This window comes from Nothobranchius furzeri, chromosome 1, assembly GCF_043380555.1.
Source record: "Nothobranchius furzeri strain GRZ-AD chromosome 1, NfurGRZ-RIMD1, whole genome shotgun sequence".
In the NCBI taxonomy this organism is placed as follows: Eukaryota; Metazoa; Chordata; class Actinopteri; order Cyprinodontiformes; family Nothobranchiidae; genus Nothobranchius; species Nothobranchius furzeri.
The window spans coordinates 13,171,736-13,185,232 of record NC_091741.1 but is presented as its reverse complement, the minus strand read 5'-3'; positions in this window follow the sequence as shown (position 1 = coordinate 13,185,232).

Here is a 13,497-nt window from a genome sequence, read left to right as displayed (position 1 = left end):
AATGGACTACTTCTTTAAAGTGACACCAGGCCCGGTGACCTTTGGGACATGGTTTGACCCCCTATAGGAAAGTGCGATCATCATGAAACGTTCAGATCACTTACAACTCAATAGATTCTACCTTCTTGTAACGTTTCAGCCTGATTGGACCTTGTTTTCACACAAATGAACCCAGAATGATGTGAAATTGTGCTTAGTGCAGCATAATTCTGGGTGCCATTTACAAACCATAAGTGCTAATGACTCCATTCCTTTTTGTGGTTGTAGGGGCTGTTGGTTGGAGTACATTAAAACAAACCTGATCTCTCTAGGACATTCAGAAGCCAAGTTATAAGCCCACAAATGTGTAACTGGACTACTTCTTTAAATTGACACCAGATCCGGTGACCTTTGGGACATGGTTTGACCCCCTTAGGAAAGTGCTATCATCATGAAACGTTCAGATCGCTTACAACTCAATAGATTCTACCTTCCTGTAACGTTTCAGCCTGATTGGACCTTGTTTTCACACAAATGAACCCAGAATGATGTGAAATTGTGCTTCGTGCAACATAATTCTGGGTGCCATTTACAAACCATAAGTGCTAATGACTCCATTCCTTTTTGTGGTCGTAGGGGCTGTTGGTTGGAGTACATTAAAACAAACCTGATCTCTCTTGGACATTCAGAAGCCAAGTTATAAGCCCACAAAGGTGTATCTGGAGTGCTTCTTTAAAGTGACACCAGGCCCCTTGACCTTTGGGACATGGTTTGACCCCCTATAGGAATGTGCGATCATCTTGAAACGTTCAGATCACTTACAACTCAATAGATTCTACCTTCCTGTAACATTTCAGCCTGATTGGACCTTGTTTTCACACAAATGAACCCAGAATGATGTGAAATTTTGCTTAGTGCAGCATAATTCTGGGTGCCCTTTACAAACCTTAAGTGCTAATGACTCCATTCCTTTTTGTGGTTGTAGGGGTTGTTGATTGGAGTACACTAAAACAAACCTTATCTCTCTAGGACATTCAGAAGCCAAGTTATTACCCCACAAATGTGTAACTGGACTACTTCTTTAAATTGACACCAGACCCGGTGACCTTTGGGACATGGTTTGACCTCCTTAGGAAAGTGCTATCATCATGAAACGTTCAGATCACTTACAACTCAATAGATTCTACCTTTCTGTAACGTTTCAGCCTGATTGGACCTTGTTTTCACACAAATGAACCCAGAATGATGTGAAATTGTGCTTCGTGCAACATAATTCTGGGTGCCATTTAAAAACCATAAGTGCTAATGACTCCATTCCTTTTTGGATTGTAGGGGCTGTTTATTGTAGTATACTAAAACAAACCTGATCTCTCTAGGACATTCAGAAGCCAAGTTATAAGCCCACAAAGGTGTAACTGGACTACTTCTTTAAATTGACACCAGATCCGGTGACCTTTGGGACATGGTTTGACCCCCTTAGGAAAGTGCTATCATCATGAAACGTTCAGATCACTTACAACTCAATAGATTCTACCTTCCTGTAACATTTCAGCCTGATTGGACCTTGTTTTCACACAAAAGAACCCAGAATGATGTGAAATTGTGCTTCGTGCAACATAATTCTGGGTGCCATTTAAAAACCATAAGTGCTAATGACTCCATTCCTTTTTGAGGTTGTAGGGGCTGTTGATTGGAGTACACTAAAACAAACCTGATCTCTCTAGGACATTCAGAAGCCAAGTTATAAGCCCTCAAAGGTGTAAATGGACTACTTCTTTAAAGTGACACCAGGCCCGGTGACCTTTGGGACATGGTTTGACACCCTATAGGACAGTGCGATCATCATGAAACGTTCAGATCACTTACAACTCAATAGATTCTACCTTCTTGTAACGTTTCAGCCTGATTGGACCTTGTTTTCACACAAATGAACCCAGAATGATGTGAAATTGTGCTTAGTGCAGCATAATTCTGGGTGCCATTTACAAACCATAAGTGCTAATGACTCCATTCCTTTTTGTGGTTGTAGGGGCTGTTGGTTGGAGTACATTAAAACAAACCTGATCTCTCTAGGACATTCAGAAGCCAAGTTATAAGCCCACAAATGTGTAACTGGACTACTTCTTTAAATTGACACCAGATCCGGTGACCTTTGGGACATGGTTTGACCCCCTTAGGAAAGTGCTATCATCATGAAACGTTCAGATCGCTTACAACTCAATAGATTCTACCGTCCTGTAACGTTTCAGCCTGATTGGACCTTGTTTTCACACAAATGAACCCAGAATGATGTGAAATTGTGCTTCGTGCAACATAATTCTGGGTGCCATTTACAAACCATAAGTGCTAATGACTCCATTCCTTTTTGTGGTCGTAGGGGCTGTTGGTTGGAGTACATTAAAACAAACCTGATCTCTCTAGGACATTCAGAAGCCAAGTTATAAGCCCACAAAGGTGTATCTGGACTGCTTCTTTAAAGTGACACCAGGCCCCTTGACCTTTGGGACATGGCTTGACCCCCTATAGGAATGTGCGATCATCTTGAAACGTTCAGATCACTTACAACTCAATAGATTTTACCTTCCTGTAATGTTTCAGCCTGATTGGATCTTGTTTTCACACAAATGAACCCAGAATGATGTGAAATTGTGCTTCGTGCAACATAATTCTGGGTGCCATTTACAAACCATAAGTGCTAATGACTCCATTCCTTTTTGTGGTTGTAGGGGCTTTTTTTTGGAGTATACTAAAACAAACCTGATCTCTCTAGGATATTCAGAAGCCAAGTTATAAGCCCACACAGGTGTAACTGGACTACTTCTTTAAATTGACACCAGATCCTGGGACCTTTGGGACATGGTTTGACCCCCTCTGGAAAGTGCTATCATCATGAAACGTTCAGATGACTTAGACTCAATAGATTCTACCTTCCTGTAACATTTCAGCCTGAATGGACCTTGTTTTCACACAAATGAACCCAGAATGATGTGAACTTGTGCTTAGTGCAGCATAATTCTGGGTGCCATTTACAAACCATAAGTGCTATTGACTCCATTCCTTTTTGTGGTTGTAGGGGCTGTTGATTGGAGAACACTAAAACAAACCTGATCTCTCTAGGACATTCAGAAGCCAAGTTATAAGCCCACAAAGGTGTAACTGGACTGCTTCTTTAAATTGACACCAGATCCGGTGACCTTTGGGACATGGTTTGACCCCCTTAGGAAAGTGCTATCATCATGAAACGTTCAGATCACTTACAACTCAATAGATTCTACCTTCTTGTAACGTTTCAGCCTGATTGGACCTTGTTTTCACACAAATGAACCCAGAATGATGTGAAATTGTGCTTAGTGCAGCATAATTCTGGGTGCCATTTACAAACCATAAGTGCTAATGACTCCATTCCTTTTTGTGGTTGTAGGGGCTGTTGGTTGGAGTACATTAAAACAAACCTGATCTCTCTAGGACATTCAGAAGCCAAGTTATAAGCCTACAAAGGTGTAACTGGACTGCTTCTTTAAAGTGACACCAGGCCTGTTGACCTATGGGACATGGTTTGACCCCCGATAGGAATGTGTAATCATCTTGAAACGTTCAGATCACTTACAACTCAATAGATTCTACCTTCCTGTAACATTTCAGCCTGATTGGACCTTGTTTTCACACAAATGAACCCAGAATGATGTGAAATTGTGCTTTGTGCAGCATAATTCTGGGTGCCATTTACAAACCATAAGTGCTAATGACTCCATTCCTTTTTGTGGTTGTAGGGGCTGTTGATTGGAGTACATTAAAACAAACCTGATCTCTCTAGGACATTCAGAAGCCAAGTTATAAGCCCACAAATGAGTAACTGGACTACTTCTTTAAATTGACACCAGATCCGGTGACATTTGGGACATGGTTTGACCCCCTTAGGAAAGTGCTATCATCATGAAACGTTCAGATCACTTACAACTCAATAGATTCTACCTTCATGTAACGTTTCAGCCTGATTGGACCTTGTTTTCACACAAATGAACCCAGAATGATGTGAAATTGTGCTTAGTGCAGCATCATTCTGGGTGCCATTTACAAACCATAAGTGCTAATGACTCCATTCCTTTTTGTGGTCGTAGGGGCTGTTGATTGGAGAACACTAAAACAAACCTAACCTCTCTAGGACATTCAGAAGCCAAGTTATAAGCCCACAAAGGTGTAACTGGACTACTTCTTTAAGGTGACACCAGGCCCGGTGACATTTGGGACATGGTTTGACCCCCTTAGGAAAGTGCGATCATCTTGAAACGTTCAGATCACTTACAACTCAATAGATTCTACCTTCCTGTAACATTTCAGCCTGATTGGACCTTGTTTTCACACAAATGAACCCAGAATGATGTGAAATTTTGCTTAGTGCAGCATAATTCTGGGTGCCCTTTACAAACCTTAAGTGCTAATGACTCCATTCCTTTTTGTGGTTGTAGGGGCTGTTGATTGGAGAACACTAAAAGAAACCTAACCTCTCTAGGACATTCAGAAGCCAAGTTATAAGCCCACAAAGGTGTAACTGGACTGCTTCTTTAAAGTGACACCAGGCCCGGTGACCGTTGGGACATGGTTTGACCCCCTTAGGAAAGTGCTATCATCATGAAACGTTCAGATCGCTAACAACTCAATAGATTTTACCTTCTTGTAGCGTTTCAGCCTGATTGGACCTTGTTTTCACACAAATAAACCCAGAATGATGTGAAATTGTGCTTAGTGCAGCATAATTCTGGGTGCCATTTAAAAACCATAAGTGCTAATGACTCCATTCCTTTTTGTGGTTGTAGGGGCTGTTGATTGGAGTACATTAAAACAAACCTGATCTCTCTAGGACATTCAGAAGCCAATTTATAAGCCCACAAATGTGTAACTGGACTACTTCTTTTAATTGACACCAGATCCGGTGACCTTTGTGACATGGTTTGACCCCCTTAGGAAAGGGCTATCATGATGAAACGTTCAGATCACGTACAACTCAATAGATTCTACCTTCCTGTAACGTTTCAGCCTGATTGGACCTTGTTTTCACACAAATGAACCCAGAATGATGTGAAATTGTGCTTAGTGCAGCATCATTCTGGGTGCCATTTACAAACCATAAGTGCTAATGACTCCATTCCTTTTTGTGGTTGTAGGGGCTGTTGATTGGAGTACACTAAAACAAACCTAACCTCTCTAGGACATTCAGAAGCCAAGTTATAAGCCCACAAAGGTGTAACTGGACTACTTCTTTAAGGTGACACCAGGCCCGGTGACCTTTGGGACATGGTTTGACCCCCTATAGGAATGTGCGATCATCTTGAAACGTTCAGATCACTTACAACTCAATAGATTCTACCTTCCTGTAACATTTCAGCCTGATTGGACCTTGTTTTCACACAAATGAACCCAGAATGATGTGAAATTTTGCTTAGTGCAGCATAATTCTGGGTGCCCTTTACAAACCTTAAGTGCTAATGACTCCATTCCTTTTTGTGGTTGTAGGGGTTGTTGATTGGAGTACACTAAAACAAACCTTATCTCTCTAGGACATTCAGAAGCCAAGTTATTACCCCACAAATGTGTAACTGGACTACTTCTTTAAATTGACACCAGACCCGGTGACCTTTGGGACATGGTTTGACCTCCTTAGGAAAGTGCTATCATCATGAAACGTTCAGATCACTTACAACTCAATAGATTCTACCTTTCTGTAACGTTTCAGCCTGATTGGACCTTGTTTTCACACAAATGAACCCAGAATGATGTGAAATTGTGCTTCGTGCAACATAATTCTGGGTGCCATTTAAAAACCATAAGTGCTAATGACTCCATTCCTTTTTGGATTGTAGGGGCTGTTTATTGTAGTATACTAAAACAAACCTGATCTCTCTAGGACATTCAGAAGCCAAGTTATAAGCCCACAAAGGTGTAACTGGACTACTTCTTTAAAGTGACACCAGGCCTGTTGACCTATGGGACATGGTTTGACCCCCGATAGGAATGTGTAATCATCTTGAAACGTTCAGATCACTTACAACTCAATAGATTCTACCTTCCTGTAACATTTCAGCCTGATTGGACCTTGTTTTCACACAAATGAACCCAGAATGATGTGAAATTGTGCTTTGTGCAGCATAATTCTGGGTGCCATTTACAAACCATAAGTGCTAATGACTCCATTCCTTTTTGTGGTTGTAGGGGCTGTTGATTGGAGTACATCAAAACAAACCTGATCTCTCTAGGACATTCAGAAGCCAAGTTATAAGCCCACAAATGAGTAACTGGACTACTTCTTTAAATTGACACCAGATCCGGTGACATTTGGGACATGGTTTGACCCCCTTAGGAAAGTGCTATCATCATGAAACGTTCAGATCACTTACAACTCAATAGATTCTACCTTCATGTAACGTTTCAGCCTGATTGGACCTTGTTTTCACACAAATGAACCCAGAATGATGTGAAATTGTGCTTAGTGCAGCATCATTCTGGGTGCCATTTACAAACCATAAGTGCTAATGACTCCATTCCTTTTTGTGGTCGTAGGGGCTGTTGATTGGAGAACACTAAAGCAAACCTAACCTCTCTAGGACATTCAGAAGCCAAGTTATAAGCCCACAAAGGTGTAACTGGACTACTTCTTTAAGGTGACACCAGGCCCGGTGACATTTGGGACATGGTTTGACCCCCTTAGGAAAGTGCGATCATCTTGAAACGTTCAGATCACTTACAACTCAATAGATTCTACCTTCCTGTAACATTTCAGCCTGATTGGACCTTGTTTTCACACAAATGAACCCAGAATGATGTGAAATTTTGCTTAGTGCAGCATAATTCTGGGTGCCCTTTACAAACCTTAAGTGCTAATGACTCCATTCCTTTTTGTGGTTGTAGGGGCTGTTGATTGGAGAACACTAAAAGAAACCTAACCTCTCTAGGACATTCAGAAGCCAAGTTATAAGCCCACAAAGGTGTAACTGGACTGCTTCTTTAAAGTGACACCAGGCCCGGTGACCGTTGGGACATGGTTTGACCCCCTTAGGAAAGTGCTATCATCATGAAACGTTCAGATCGCTAACAACTCAATAGATTTTACCTTCTTGTAGCGTTTCAGCCTGATTGGACCTTGTTTTCACACAAATAAACCCAGAATGATGTGAAATTGTGCTTAGTGCAGCATAATTCTGGGTGCCATTTAAAAACCATAAGTGCTAATGACTCCATTCCTTTTTGTGGTTGTAGGGGCTGTTGATTGGAGTACATTAAAACAAACCTGATCTCTCTAGGACATTCAGAAGCCAATTTATAAGCCCACAAATGTGTAACTGGACTACTTCTTTTAATTGACACCAGATCCGGTGACCTTTGTGACATGGTTTGACCCCCTTAGGAAAGGGCTATCATGATGAAACGTTCAGATCACGTACAACTCAATAGATTCTACCTTCCTGTAACGTTTCAGCCTGATTGGACCTTGTTTTCACACAAATGAACCCAGAATTATGTGAAATTGTGCTTAGTGCAGCATCATTCTGGGTGCCATTTACAAACCATAAGTGCTAATGACTCCATTCCTTTTTGTGGTTGTAGGGGCTGTTGATGGGAGTACACTAAAACAAACCTAACCTCTCTAGGACATTCAGAAGCCAAGTTATAAGCCCACAAAGGTGTAACTGGACTACTTCTTTAAGGTGACACCAGGCCCGGTGACCTTTGGGACATGGTTTGACCCCCTATAGGAATGTGCGATCATCTTGAAACGTTCAGATCACTTACAACTCAATAGATTCTACCTTCCTGTAACATTTCAGCCTGATTGGACCTTGTTTTCACACAAATGAACCCAGAATGATGTGAAATTTTGCTTAGTGCAGCATAATTCTGGGTGCCCTTTACAAACCTTAAGTGCTAATGACTCCATTCCTTTTTGTGGTTGTAGGGGTTGTTGATTGGAGTAAACTAAAACAAACCTTATCTCTCTAGGACATTCAGAAGCCAAGTTATTACCCCACAAATGTGTAACTGGACTACTTCTTTAAATTGACACCAGACCCGGTGACCTTTGGGACATGGTTTGACCTCCTTAGGAAAGTGCTATCATCATGAAACGTTCAGATCACTTACAACTCAATAGATTCTACCTTTCTGTAACGTTTCAGCCTGATTGGACCTTGTTTTCACACAAATGAACCCAGAATGATGTGAAATTGTGCTTCGTGCAACATAATTCTGGGTGCCATTTAAAAACCATAAGTGCTAATGACTCCATTCCTTTTTGGATTGTAGGGGCTGTTTATTGTAGTATACTAAAACAAACCTGATCTCTCTAGGACATTCAGAAGCCAAGTTATAAGCCCACAAAGGTGTAACTGGACTACTTCTTTAAATTGACACCAGATCCGGTGACCTTTGGGACATGGTTTGACCCCCTTAGGAAAGTGCTATCATCATGAAACGTTCAGATCACTTACAACTCAATAGATTCTACCTTCCTGTAACATTTCAGCCTGATTGGACCTTGTTTTCACACAAAAGAACCCAGAATGATGTGAAATTGTGCTTCGTGCAACATAATTCTGGGTGCCATTTAAAAACCATAAGTGCTAATGACTCCATTCCTTTTTGAGGTTGTAGGGGCTGTTGATTGGAGTACACTAAAACAAACCTGATCTCTCTAGGACATTCAGAAGCCAAGTTATAAGCCCTCAAAGGTGTAAATGGACTACTTCTTTAAAGTGACACCAGGCCCGGTGACCTTTGGGACATGGTTTGACACCCTATAGGACAGTGCGATCATCATGAAACGTTCAGATCACTTACAACTCAATAGATTCTACCTTCTTGTAACGTTTCAGCCTGATTGGACCTTGTTTTCACACAAATGAACCCAGAATGATGTGAAATTGTGCTTAGTGCAGCATAATTCTGGGTGCCATTTACAAACCATAAGTGCTAATGACTCCATTCCTTTTTGGGGTTGTAGGGGCTGTTGGTTGGAGTACATTAAAACAAACCTGATCTCTCTAGGACATTCAGAAGCCAAGTTATAAGCCCACAAATGTGTAACTGGACTACTTCTTTAAATTGACACCAGATCCGGTGACCTTTGGGACATGGTTTGACCCCCTTAGGAAAGTGCTATCATCATGAAACGTTCAGATCACTTACAACTCAATAGATTCTACCTTCCTGTAACGTTTCAGCCTGATTGGACCTTGTTTTCACACAAATGAACCCAGAATGATGTGAAATTGTGCTTCGTGCAACATAATTCTGGGTGCCATTTAAAAACCATAAGTGCTAATGACTCCATTCCTTTTTGGATTGTAGGGGCTGTTTATTGTAGTATACTAAAACAAACCTGATCTCTCTAGGACATTCAGAAGCCAAGTTATAAGCCCACAAAGGTGTAACTGGACTACTTCTTTAAATTGACACCAGATCCGGTGACCTTTGGGACATGGTTTGACCCCCTTAGGAAAGTGCTATCATCATGAAACGTTCAGATCACTTACAACTCAATAGATTCTACCTTCCTGTAACATTTCAGCCTGATTGGACCTTGTTTTCACACAAAAGAACCCAGAATGATGTGAAATTGTGCTTCGTGCAACATAATTCTGGGTGCCATTTAAAAACCATAAGTGCTAATGACTCCATTCCTTTTTGAGGTTGTAGGGGCTGTTGATTGGAGTACACTAAAACAAACCTGATCTCTCTAGGACATAAGCCCTCAAAGGTGTAAATGGACTACTTCTTTAAAGTGACACCAGGCCCGGTGACCTTTGGGACATGGTTTGACCCCCGTAGGAAAGTGCGATCATCATGAAACGTTCAGATCACTTACAACTCAATAGATTCTACCTTCTTGTAACGTTTCAGCCTGATTGGACCTTGTTTTCACACAAATGAACCCAGAATGATGTGAAATTGTGCTTAGTGCAGCATAATTCTGGGTGCCATTTACAAACCATAAGTGCTAATGACTCCATTCCTTTTTGTGGTTGTAGGGGCTGTTGGTTGGAGTACATTAAAACAAACCTGATCTCTCTAGGACATTCAGAAGCCAAGTTATAAGCCCACAAATGTGTAACTGGACTACTTCTTTAAATTGACACCAGATCCGGTGACCTTTGGGACATGGTTTGACCCCCTTAGGAAAGTGCTATCATCATGAAACGTTCAGATCGCTTACAACTCAATAGATTCTACCTTCCTGTAACGTTTCAGCCTGATTGGACCTTGTTTTCACACAAATGAACCCAGAATGATGTGAAATTGTGCTTCGTGCAACATAATTCTGGGTGCCATTTACAAACCATAAGTGCTAATGACTCCATTCCTTTTTGTGGTCGTAGGGGCTGTTGGTTGGAGTACATTAAAACAAACCTGATCTCTCTAGGACATTCAGAAGCCAAGTTATAAGCCCACAAAGGTGTATCTGGACTGCTTCTTTAAAGTGACACCAGGCCCCTTGACCTTTGGGACATGGTTTGACCCCCTATAGGAATGTGCGATCATCTTGAAACGTTCAGATCACTTACAACTCAATAGATTCTACCTTCCTGTAACATTTCAGCCTGATTGGACCTTGTTTTCACACAAATGAACCCAGAATGATGTGAAATTTTGCTTAGTGCAGCATAATTCTGGGTGCCCTTTACAAACCTTAAGTGCTAATGACTCCATTCCTTTTTGTGGTTGTAGGGGTTGTTGATTGGAGTACACTAAAACAAACCTTATCTCTCTAGGACATTCAGAAGCCAAGTTATTACCCCACAAATGTGTAACTGGACTACTTCTTTAAATTGACACCAGACCCGGTGACCTTTGGGACATGGTTTGACCTCCTTAGGAAAGTGCTATCATCATGAAACGTTCAGATCACTTACAACTCAATAGATTCTACCTTTCTGTAACGTTTCAGCCTGATTGGACCTTGTTTTCACACAAATGAACCCAGAATGATGTGAAATTGTGCTTCGTGCAACATAATTCTGGGTGCCATTTAAAAACCATAAGTGCTAATGACTCCATTCCTTTTTGGATTGTAGGGGCTGTTTATTGTAGTATACTAAAACAAACCTGATCTCTCTAGGACATTCAGAAGCCAAGTTATAAGCCCACAAAGGTGTAACTGGACTACTTCTTTAAATTGACACCAGATCCGGTGACCTTTGGGACATGGTTTGACCCCCTTAGGAAAGTGCTATCATCATGAAACGTTCAGATCACTTACAACTCAATAGATTCTACCTTCCTGTAACATTTCAGCCTGATTGGACCTTGTTTTCACACAAAAGAACCCAGAATGATGTGAAATTGTGCTTCGTGCAACATAATTCTGGGTGCCATTTAAAAACCATAAGTGCTAATGACTCCATTCCTTTTTGAGGTTGTAGGGGCTGTTGATTGGAGTACACTAAAACAAACCTGATCTCTCTAGGACATTCAGAAGCCAAGTTATAAGCCCTCAAAGGTGTAAATGGACTACTTCTTTAAAGTGACACCAGGCCCGGTGACCTTTGGGACATGGTTTGACACCCTATAGGACAGTGCGATCATCATGAAACGTTCAGATCACTTACAACTCAATAGATTCTACCTTCTTGTAACGTTTCAGCCTGATTGGACCTTGTTTTCACACAAATGAACCCAGAATGATGTGAAATTGTGCTTAGTGCAGCATAATTCTGGGTGCCATTTACAAACCATAAGTGCTAATGATTCCATTCCTTTTTGTGGTTGTAGGGGCTGTTTGTTGGAGTACATTAAAACAAACCTGATCTCTCTAGGACATTCAGAAGCCAATTTATAAGCCCACAAATGTGTAACTGGACTACTTCTTTAAATTGACACCAGATCCGGTGACCTTTGGGACATGGTTTGACCCCCTTAGGAAAGTGCTATCATCATGAAACGTTCAGATCGCTTACAACTCAATAGATTCTACCTTCCTGTAATGTTTCAGCCTGATTGGACCTTGTTTTCACACAAATGAACCCAGAATGATGTGAAATTGTGCTTCGTGCAACATAATTCTGGGTGCCATTTACAAACCATAAGTGCTAATGACTCCATTCCTTTTTGTGGTCGTAGGGGCTGTTGGTTGGAGTACATTAAAACAAACCTGATCTCTCTAGGACATTCAGAAGCCAAGTTATAAGCCCACAAAGGTGTATCTGGACTGCTTCTTTAAAGTGACACCAGGCCCCTTGACCTTTGGGACATGGTTTGACCCCCTATAGGAATGTGCGATCATCTTGAAACGTTCAGATCACTTACAACTCAATAGATTTTACCTTCCTGTAATGTTTCAGCCTGATTGGATCTTGTTTTCACACAAATGAACCCAGAATGATGTGAAATTGTGCTTCGTGCAACATAATTCTGGGTGCCATTTACAAACCATAAGTGCTAATGACTCCATTCCTTTTTGTGGTTGTAGGGGCTGTTTTTTGGAGTATACTAAAACAAACCTGATCTCTCTAGGACATTCAGAAGCCAAGTTATAAGCCCACACAGGTGTAACTGGACTACTTCTTTAAATTGACACCAGATCCTGGGACCTTTGGGACATGGTTTGACCCCCTCTGGAAAGTGCTATCATCATGAAACGTTCAGATGACTTACAACTCAATAGATTCTACCTTCCTGTAACATTTCAGCCTGAATGGACCTTGTTTTCACACAAATGAACCCAGAATGATGTGAAATTGTGCTTAGTGCAGCATAATTCTGGGTGCCATTTACAAACCATAAGTGCTAATGACTCCATTCCTTTTTGTGGTTGTAGGGGCTGTTGATTGGAGAACACTAAAACAAACCTGATCTCTCTAGGACATTCAGAAGCCAAGTTATAAGCCCACAAAGGTGTAACTGGACTGCTTCTTTAAATTGACACCAGATCCGGTGACGTTTGGGACATGGTTTGACCCCCTTAGGAAAGTGCTATCATCATGAAACGTTCAGATCACTTACAACTCAATAGATTCTACCTTCCTGTAACGTTTCAGCCTGATTGGACCTTGTTTTCACACAAATGAACCCAGAATGATGTGAAATTGTGCTTAGTGCAGCATCATTCTGGATGCCATTTACAAACCATAAGTGCTAATGACTCCATTCCTTTTTGTGGTCGTAGGGGCTGTTGATTGGAGAACACTAAAACAAACCTAACCTCTCTAGGACATTCAGAAGCCAAGTTATAAGCCCACAAAGGTGTAACTGGACTACTTCTTTAAGGTGACACCAGGCCCGGTGACCTTTCGGACATGGTTTGACCCCCTTAGGAAAGTGCGATCATCTTGAAACGTTCAGATCACTTACAACTCAATAGATTCTACCTTCCTGTACCATTTCAGCCTGATTGGACCTTGTTTTCACACAAATGAACCCAGAATGATGTGAAATTTTGCTTAGTGCAGCATAATTCTGGGTGCCCTTTACAAACCTTAAGTGCTAATGACTCCATTCCTTTTTGTGGTTGTAGGGGTTGTTGATTGGAGT